We start from the raw sequence: 10,291 nt of genomic DNA, 5'->3' as shown, positions 1-10,291 counted from the left end.
GGAGACGCCCCGCAGCCGAGCCAGCCTCCAGCGCGCAGAGTTAGAGCGCTCCGTAGCGGAGGGCGAGCCGTCCAGTCGCCCGGGGCATCCCCGTGCCGGGGGCGGAGGCCAGGGCAGCGGGGGGGCGGGATAGGGTCCGCAGCACGGAGCGTAGCGACTGGACCCTTGTAGCCCGCCCGGAGACTGGCAGAGGCGGAGGGCGCGGCTCGGGCGCCGGGGGCGGGGTCTCTGGTGCTGATTGGTGCGTATCTGGGGGCGGGGCGTAGGGGCGGGCTCGGGGTGGGGCTGGCGCCAGGCGCTGGAGCTGCGGGCTCAGGGCGAGGAGTAGCTAGCAGCTGGAGCCGAGTTGGAGGAAGCAGCGGCAACGGCAGCGGCAGCAGCGAGGACGGCTGTGCAGCCAAGGAACCGGGACAGCTAAGCAACGGCCGGTCGCAGCTGGATCGAAGGAACCTGGGAGCTGGGAGCTTGAGAGGCCGCTGAAGCCCTGGCCGGGCAGAGGAAGGAAGCGAGCCGACCCGGAGGTAGGCGGCGGCGGCGGGTCCCGGTGTGCCCGGGAGGGGGAAGCGGTGCGAACGCGCACGGCCGCTGCTCTTCCTGTCACCAGCAGCCACTTCTGCTGCCGAGCCACTCAAGGGGAAGCGAGCCGGCTGCCAGCCCCTAGTCGCCAGCATCTCCCGGCCACTGGGAAGCCTTCTCGGGCCAGTAACCAGCCTGTGTGGTCGCGGCCACCTCCTGCTTTCATTTCCTCCGTGCTACCCCGGGCCGGCTCTGCTAGTCGCCGGGCGCGTTCTGTCCCGGAGTTGCCAGCGGTCACCGGCTCCCCTCCTCCTCCGTCACCTCACGCTTCCGAGGGTCTCCGATCGCCCTGCAGGTTTCTGAAGCCGGGAGCGCGCGAGGAGGGCGCCTGGAACGCTGCCTTTGCGTTAGCGCGGCATACCCTCCCAGGCCCGGCAGTCGCAGCCGGGGTCTCCGGCTGGGCCCGGCCACAGTGGTCCCCGGAGCTCGCCCCCAGCCCCCGCCCTCCAAAGTTTGCCTCCCTCCTCTTCCGGGGTGGGGGAAGTGCGCCTCGGGGCGGCCGGTGGCTGGGGCTCTAGCTTGGCGTCTGGCGCCCGCCGGGCTTGGGCAGGTTGCTGGAGGCATAATGAGTGGGATCCTGGCACCGCCCGGAAATCCAGCTCTTCCTAACGCGGGGCGACCCTGGAAGGACCTGCCCAGCAATAAGCTGCCGGCCAGGGAGAACCGGCCCGCGTGCAAGCCGGAGCTAAAATATCTGGGGGAATTGTCTGCAAGCCACTTCCTTCCCAAAGGCAGAAACTGCCCGGCAGATCACGAGACAAAGAGAATAGAAACGCTCTGGCCAGGCACGCATGTACAGAAATGCATTTTGGTAACCAGCTTTCGCGCACAATAACGCAAGGGTGTGAGCGGAGTGGCTGTGACATGTTGAATGCTGTGTGCCGGCACTGGATTCAGGGGAATTCTGCTCCCGGCGCTGGTAATACTGGAAAGGTCTCACTTCCACCGTTAATTCTTGAAGGAGCTGCAGGTTCTATTGCTGTACTGGTGTGAATTTATGCTTTATTTCGGGGTTTGATGATTTTAGGACTTAATTTCCCCCCCTTTCTTTCCCTCTCTTTTCCTTTGTCAGACAGTGTGAAATAGGAAAGGATGAAGCAGTTCCGGGTTTTGAGTGTAGCATGAGATTGTCATTTCAGTGAGATCGAGTTTCAAGTTTTAGGTGGTAGGGTTACTCACAAAGCTGATTGACCTAGGCTCCTTGTGCAAGCCTATCTTAATATTTCATTAGCTTGTGTTCCGTGTTGAGCACTTGAAAGATGGTAAATTATGAGCTGAGAAAGCTTGTAGTAGGCAGATGGGTTTATTTCTGCCACAGATAGCAGATTCGTAGATTTCTAAAGTAGATATCATTAGGACTTAGGTTAGGGCCTTTTGCACAGGTGAGACGTCCATGCAGCTTTTGTCACTGAGCAAGAGCGCTCGCTCTCTCTCTCTCTCTCTCTCTCTCTCTCTCTCTCTCTCTCTCTCTCTCTCTCTCTCCCCCCTCCCTCCCTCTCTCCCTTCCTTCCTCCCTCCCTCCCTCCCTCTCCAGTTGCACACAAGCAGATCATTTTCTTAGGCACACAAGTTGCTTAAACTTTGGAAAACACGTGTTTTTGCTTATTACCAAGAAAATGATCCTGGTTTTTCTTGCGCCTCCCGTGGTTGAAAGGCAGGTTTAAATGGGGGGTGGGGGGGAGAGCTCCTTGCCTTGCAGAAGTTCTGTGCCTCACCACTGCTGGCTGCCTTCCTCTAAGTGCTAAGTGCCCGTTGCAGGCCACGCTACTTTTCCATAGCAATCTGTCAGTTTTTATGATTTGAAGAAAGTTGGATGGAGCTGATGCTGGCTCTCAGGCTGTTGTGGGAGTTTGCTTTTAACTTTCATCTTGCACCGGGACCTGTTCCTAGTTGCATAACACAACGCCGCCATGTGCACGCTGTTATCTACTGTTTTATTTGCGTTTTTATGATAGCATTCTGCTTTTTCACATCTGGGATGCGCTGTAGTCATGTTAAAGAAAAAAACCAGTTTTTCACTGCCCACTGACTTGATTTATTGTTTTCTTTAGTGCTTGCTCTTGCTCTCTCTCTTTCTTCTCTCTCTCTCTCTCTCTCTCTCTCTCTCTCTGTGTGTGTGTGTGTCTTTGGTACATTTCTAGTATAAAGTTAGATTGGGAAAACTGAGCAGTCGAACACATTATGAAAATATGTACTTAGGCTGCTGATGGTGGTGGGTGGTGTGCAGGTATCTTTTGGAAATGTTAATTACACCTAACCTGATTGGTACACCCCTTACCCTTTTTTTTTCTTAAATATATATTAATTGTATATAGCAGTGGGTTCGGGGAACATTTTTATACACGCAATATACATTTTTATACATTTTGTTCATATTCATTTCTCCTTTAGCCTTTTCTTGTCTCTCTTCCCCTCTCAAGCTAACCTCTGAAAAGGCTTCGAGTCTTAAGTTCAAGTTTATTCAACTTACACAGACTTTGAACCCTTAAACGGTTCCTGAGAACACTGTGGGACTTTGAGTTTGTTGTATTGATTGAGATTTCCTTTCTGCCCCCTTTTCCCTAAGTAGTTCAGTAAAGCGTTGTAAAAGGCATTCACTTTGAGAACATTATCCACAGAACTTGCTAAGATAGGAGCAATTCTGGTCCAGCTTTTACTGTGTTTGCATTTTTTACTTGCAAAATGTGTTTTATTGGATAAGGAGATAGTGAATGTGAGTCAACTGGGGAAAAATGGTTTTATGGTCAGGTTGTCTATACAAGCTGAGCCAATGTTTGCATGTGAGCTTTTACTTTTAATCTCTCATGAATAAGGTGTACACATGCAGAAGAAATTAGCTCCTATCAGTCTGTTAGGCATATTAGACAGGTCAAGCACAAAGCCCCCCTTGCATGGTGGGCAGGGCTTTGCTAGCTAAGGCAGGAAAGCAAGCATTCTGATAAAGGCAAGTGATTTCAATAAGAGTATTGGCAAAACCACGACCTCCCTCCCCCCAAAAAAATTTCCATTAGAGAGGAGACAAATGAGACTTTAAAAATTGCAATAAATGAGTGCTTTTTTAAAAAAAGATACAATTTACAACTGTCTTTAAAAAAAAAAAAACTGACAGTTGAGTTTGGTGGCACAGGGCTTGAGAGGTGGAGGAGAACAGCTCAAGAGTGCAAAGTCAAGTTCTACTACATCAAGAGTTCAAGACCAGTGTGGACTACGTGAGACACTGCTACAAACTGAGTGCATAGTCACACATACAATGAATGAGCCCCTCGACTCACAGATGACTTTCTGGTTTTCGAAGCTTCATCATTTTTTTTTGGACACCAAGCTAAATGAACTGAAAGATTGAGCGTGTAAAAACGTATAGCTTGTCCATTTGGCTCATGATAGTCTCCAACCTCCCCCTCCCCCATTTTCTGGAGAAATGTGTAATACATGTAGTACAAGCTTACTGAAGAGAAAAAATGAGACTGTAAATGTCACTTGGTTCTGCCTCCGTTGTATATCGTAAAGTAAATCAAATATATACCTAAAAGCACCTGTAGTCAAAATAGTTCTCAGGTTAATGATCACCTGGGGGAGAGTTGAAGTCATAGCCTGGCCAAAGGGTCAGGAGGCTCTACCAGTGGGTGTTGTTACAGGCAAGCTGTCCACCCAGCCGTTCAGCCTTTGCCCGGTGCCTTCCTCCTGGAGTGCCTCTGTGGCCTTGACAACTGGGCTTGTCCCAAGAGGAACCAGCCGCCTTCATTCTCTGCGGGCATTGCGTGACTGTGTTCAGCTTTTCCTCTTTGAGGGCAGCTCCGGGAGCAGCGACGAAACCCAACTGGACAACAGCCTCGTGACTCCCACCCTGTGCCCTGCCACCAGGCACACTTCTGTCCCCCTCCCACACAACACCCCCTGACCTCCCGTGAGCCACCTTCCACCTTGGGTCTGGAGAGAGTGACTTGGATTAAGTCCACACACAGGCAGGCTCCATCTGCCTCTACTTACAGCAGCGTTTTATTTTAGGTAGCTTCAGGCTTCTTTTAGAACTGCTTGCAGCCCTGAAAGGCAGCGCAAGAGAAAATTCCTGGCAGGCACCTGTCTGTTTCTGTTTTAAATCTGCATTGTGCAAACGGCAGTGACACTCCATGCCGATATTGCCTAGCAGTCCTATTGTTACCAAGAGCGCTACAGGAATGCCGTAACTTCAGCCGACTGTCACTGCTGGCACTCTTTTCAGTTGGCTTGTTTTCTCATCTGCAAAATGGGGCCGAGAGTCACACTAGAGTAGTTGTAAGGGTTCACATCAAGCCCCAAGGACCGTGTCTGGCACATGGCGAGCACTGAGTCAGGGTTAATTGTACTAAGCTTGTACTGAGAAGCGCGGTGCTATGTGCTTTTGTGAGTATAATTGCCTTTAATCCTTATAATGACCTGGTAAGGTATAGATAGGTCTGCCTCTTGGCTGTACAGGTGACTGGCCTCACAGGATGATGGAGAAGAGGAAGTTACGGCGACTTGACTTGTCCATAGTTACATATCTAGGCATGGACCAGGGCAGTCGCTGTTAGCTGCCACTCCAAGTTCACCCTTCCTGCCCTGAATTTAAAAGAGTACCGTTGCTTTCTCACAAGAAGAAGCACTTTAGGGCAGTTCCCTCAGTTCACATCTCCCATGGCCCTCTTTTTTTCTTTTCTTTTTTCTTCTTTTTTCGGAGCTGGGGATCGAACCCAGGGCCTTGCGCTTGCTACCACTGAGCTAAATCCCCAACCCCCCATGACCCCCTTTCAGTCCCACTCTATACGGTAGTGTTGCTGGAGGCACACCTCTTCCGGGTGGTGTGGATCTCTTCCTTAGCTAATAAAAATATCATGGCTATTAGTCCTGGCACTCTCCATCATGACCCTCTCAGTCTAGTAGGGCTGCTGGGGGTGGCCTGGGGTAGCTCTCACCACTGCTCTTCCTGGTGTGCTTACAGCCCTCCCTCTCCACTGTGTCACCTGGGTGTGTACTCACTACCCCTATAGGGCTTGCAGGCAAGAATTACAGCCTCCACACCCTGCTTACCCACACTGCTACCCAGCCTGAAGTGTGGCAGCAGGTAGCATATTCGGCTTAGCTTGTCGGTTTGGAAATGAGTTGAGCTATTAGATGCCTGTAACATTTTTCTGTCCTCCTCTAACTGAGGTTCCTCGGCGTCTCCACTACCCTGTATACAAACATGGTGTTTACTAGGACCAGTTTATAGAACATAACTTCCGGGATTTTGAAGGGTAGACAGATTTTCGAGTAACCATTCTTGTATAAGTCAAGGTAGGATGTTCGTGTGAAACTCTGAGCTAGCCCATTAAACGGGGAAGGATTACATATAGTGGTGTGGGCTACCCCACTCAGAGTCCTCCTTGTCTTCACTATAGACACTCTGGTTACTGCCACCCACTGTCATACCACTTATCTCAGCGCAAGATGGCAATGCACAATTTTTTTTTTTTACCTTGATTTTTATTTTAAATGGGCTTTGAAGATAACCATTATTTCTGCTCTCCAATCGGGTTTCTCGAATCCTGTCCTTTGTAAAAGGTGGATAGAGTAAGTCAGCAAAACCAGAGGGCCTTTCAGAGGAGAGTTTGTCTGGCCCTTTTCCGCCATGCCTGCAGGTTAGAAGATTGAAAAAAGAGAGAATCCGTTTCTAAGCCGTCGCGCATTAAGGAGTCATGGATTTCTATGTGTCAAGCCATCAGACACAATTTTCTTTGAGTCAATGAGAATTTCTCAGTTTGTTAACCAGAGAAAGAAAATTTACTTTCAGTGAGTGGGCTTGTAGACAGCTATTAAAGGGTTAAAAAAAAACTGGAGCAAAATAATTCCTCTTAAGGAAATTATGGACGGTTGCATGTGACCTTGTATAAAAATAAGTTTTGTAGTTTGTTCACAGGATTCCATTATGCTTTGGGGTGTGTGTGTGTGTGTGTGTGTGTGTGTGTGTGTGTGTGTGTGTGTGTGTGTGTGGTATACCATATTCTATCAGCTTAGAGCTTTTATCATAAAGTTGCCTGGATTTTCTGAAAGTAATAGTATGTTGATGACATAGCTAATGACCTTTACCCTGTGAATCCAGGTGGAAATATTCACCAGGCAGGTGTTTGTATCTAAAGAGAATGGGAGGCATAATTTAAGGAAAGGGCAAGCATCTGTTCTGTCAGAACTCCAAATTGACTTCAGGAGGGCCACAGGGGCACTTTCACATGCTTCAGGCTGCTGGGTGTCCCGTCGTCCTGGGGACAATTTGAAGAAGAGCTTGCCAGTCCTCTAGATGTGGCAGTCCTTGTGGCTCTGGATAGCTGCTCCACTGATCTCCCCAGGGAGGAGCTAAGTCGTTAGAACTTGTGCAATGGGAGGCCCGGGAGAGTGACGTGGGCAGAGAGGCCAAGAGGGATACAGGTGGCAGGAGCGAAGTTTGTAGGACACAGAAAGGCAGGAATCCAGAAGCACTTTGCTCAGGATCCTGTTAGTCACTGATTTATGGACTTCTTGGGCAAGGTTGCATTTTAATGAAGTGCTTCGGAGACGCACATGCATGGTTTAGGTGCTGGGTCCCTGCACTTTGCAGGCATGCTGCCCAGCTGTTGTGGCTTTTTTTCCGTGCAGGTGTGTGGGAGCCAGACCCACTCATCCGCGTGGCTGTGATGAAGGCAGGTCTACAAAATTCTCATGGGGGACCAGTCCCAGTAGGCAGGACACTGCTACTGTGGGGCAGCTGGCCCCTGGAGTCCAGAAGTAAGTCACGGTAGTGTTAAAAGTGGCTGGAGATGTTTGGCTTTGTCCTCTGGTCGGCGAGAATATCTGTAGTACCCTGGTTATCTTGGGTTGATGGAGATGCAGCTCCCAGTAAGGCGTCACGTGATAGCTGTGATAACGGCCTCATTTAAATGGGTATGGCGTGCTGGAGAAAGTGTGCCGGGTGCAGCCAGAGGGGAGGGCTTGCCTCCTCTGCCTAGCCAAGGTCTCCCAGAACCTTGTCACCACATGATCAAGCCCCCACCCAAAGAAATGACTTGTCTTCGCCCTCTCAATTTTTACTGCACTTCACCGACACTGAGTCATCGCTCACCTTGACTGCTAACCTTAACCGTCTGTCTGCATTGATCCTCCTGGCCGTGTTTGGGGCATCTGAGAAGACAGGCATGCTCTCCTTGCAGTCCCTGAGTCATAAGAGACTAAGACCCAGAGTCCTGCAGAGGTCTTAAGATTCTTCTGATAGGGGCAGAGGCAAGGCATTTGCAGAAGCCTCAAGGTCCTCTAGGGGTGGGGATTGTTTTCTCTAGAATCCGGACTCCTAAAGTTAATCAGCCTCCTCCCAGGTTTCACCCCCTGTAAAGACTTTAGCCCCAGGCACACTCAATGGGATCTCAGGTTTAGAAGGCCCTGAGAAGGTGGGGAGCAGGCCTGTGCATCCTGTGTGGAACATGCCTAGTTGTTCTGTGTGCCGCCCGCCGGGATTTGTTACTCTGTTGCTGGGGGCTGGAGACATTTCTTTCCTGTTGTACTGAGAATCCCACCAAACTGGGCCTCTGGGTGGTTGAGATTGAGGAAGTGCCCAGCACCAGCTGGCAGAAAGCTATCTACCCGGGCTACTGATTTAGGACATCCCCCTTCCCAAAAGACACCCATTGCCAGGAAACGCTAACAAAAATTTCAGGGCAGATTTGAAGGAATTAAATTATTCTTAGGCATATTGCCTGGTTTCCAAGCATTTAGGGATATGTAAATTTTCATGTTCTTTGGAGTTCTGTGTCTCTTTTGTACAGAGCACATTAGTACAGAAAAAATGAGATTTGCTAGTTCTACATTTTTGTGTGAATTTATGCAATGAATATTTAATTTGATTCTGGATCTTTCAAAGGAGAGGCCTTCTTCAAACGTAATGTAGCTTATTTTTCTCATATGCTCCACTGGCTGCATTAATTTTTTTTTTTCCCCCTCTGATGCCTGAAATGCGAAGTAGAGTGCTACCCCAGATTAATAGTCTGTTACACAAAGATTTCCAGTGTTTGTTTTTACTTCCTTTGAATATGCTGCCCTCTTTAGAGTGTTATTGTATAACGGTAAGAGGCTTTAGCCATGTGAAGTTGAATACTTCACACTTCTGAATGCCAACATAACAATTAATCTGTGATTAGATTTCGCTTCTTAAGATTCCTACCCTGAAGAGTGTCTGGAATACTCAGCCTCTCAAGTGTTTCATTCCGTAGACTTAGAAAAGTCCCTTTGACGAGGCACCCTGAGATTGTGTGGCTGGTTTTTCCTTGATTTGCTTTACTGTGCAGTTGGTGAACTGAAACCTTTAGCTTGGGTTTAGTAAAGGTAACATTGGGAAATAAAGCGGAGTGCCGCCAGCCTGGATCTCTACTGCGTGCTGTCCTGTTGGTCGTCCACGATGACTCCCAAGTTCTCTTAGCTTTGGCTCACCAATTGCTCTGCCCTCAGTTTGCTTTGGCAATAAAAAGAAAATAGTTTTCATTACCGTGGCCTCCACCAAACCTGTTTTACATAGTACTTCCGTAGCAGTAAGCGTGGCTACTTCCTTTTGTTTCTTAGCTCAAGAAATGAAGTCTACTCATCACCCTCATTACTGGCCTGCAAGTCTGGGATCTCAGAAAGACACTGAGTCCTGGATGAGCAGAAGCCTGAATGACCAGGCCTTAATTCAGCCTCCCAAGTGTGGGGTCCCCTGACCTGGGGATCCCCTGTGTTTACCTGCTCTTGCTTAGTCCTATTTTTAGGGTTTACTTTGTATCTAACTAAGCCTTGACTTTCCTTCTCAGATTGTCAGAACCACAGTGTTTTTGTATGTGTGGATTTCTACCTTCCCTGCTCTCTGTCTCTCTCTGTCTCTGTTTCTCCCTCACAACCCCCCCCCCACACCCATGTGTGTGTGTGTGTGTGTGTGTGTGTGTGTGTGTGTGTGTGTGTGTGTGTACACTCACGTGGTTTTCTCATCCCACTGTAATCAGTCCAACTTCATTTGCAGCTAATTACAAAGCCTCAGGTATACTCCTGATTTCACCCAGAGTTTTTGGCTCTCACTAGCACCCCTGCAGTGCATGCTTACTTCCTGTGAGCCCTCAGGCCTCTCCCTCAGGCCCCTCACCTTCCTTTGCCTAAGGTTGGTGAGGAATTGCTTCCTCCAGAGAGCATTCTTCACCTTCCACACCTTCTCCCTTCATACCACATGCGCCTTTATGGACCTGCTCCTGCCTGTAGTCTCTCAGGAGCCCTCACCCCGTTCTCTCCCTGTCCACATCCCTCCCTCCTGGGCATTGAGGGCAGCTTCTCCACAGGGTCCGTGCAGTGCTCACTTACACTTGGAGACTTCATTTCCCGTTGGTGTGCATTTCAGGTGGCCCTCTTGTCTTCCCAGTCCAGGTTCACTGCTCCCTCTTTGTCTTGTGATGGATGAGACTGCCTGTGCTTCTTTCTCTGATATGACATTTGCTTGGTCTCGCCCATACCCAGAATCATGCCACACATTCCATTCTGTCTGCAGATTCCTGCAATTGGATGTGGTCTCTCACTTGAACCCCATGGCAATTTGTGTCAGAGTCTGTTACGATACGGTATGGCATCTACCTAGTGTTATGGTTCCTCCTGTACTAGTCCTGTCTTGGGAACATTGCCACATGCTAGCACCTTCCACCCCTGTCCCGCCCAGTGTTCTTAGAAGGCAGGGACTGTC

General features: G+C 49.5%; 1 protein-coding gene across 1 annotated transcript in view; it reads left to right on the top strand.

Annotated features, from left to right (window-relative positions):
• Nucleotides 1-294: 294 nt before the first annotated feature.
• The window catches only part of Pik3r1 (phosphoinositide-3-kinase regulatory subunit 1), an 84,660-nt gene continuing 74,663 nt past the window's right edge, over nucleotides 295-10,291 (top strand). Inside the window, exon 1 of the mRNA XM_032898969.1 lies at nucleotides 295-521. The gene's annotated coding sequence lies outside the window, so the exon portion shown is untranslated. The remainder of the gene's footprint in view (nucleotides 522-10,291) is intronic.

This window comes from Rattus rattus, chromosome 3 (assembly GCF_011064425.1).
Source record: "Rattus rattus isolate New Zealand chromosome 3, Rrattus_CSIRO_v1, whole genome shotgun sequence".
NCBI classification, from domain to species: Eukaryota; Metazoa; Chordata; class Mammalia; order Rodentia; family Muridae; genus Rattus; species Rattus rattus.
This window is presented reverse-complemented; position numbering and strand designations above follow the sequence as displayed.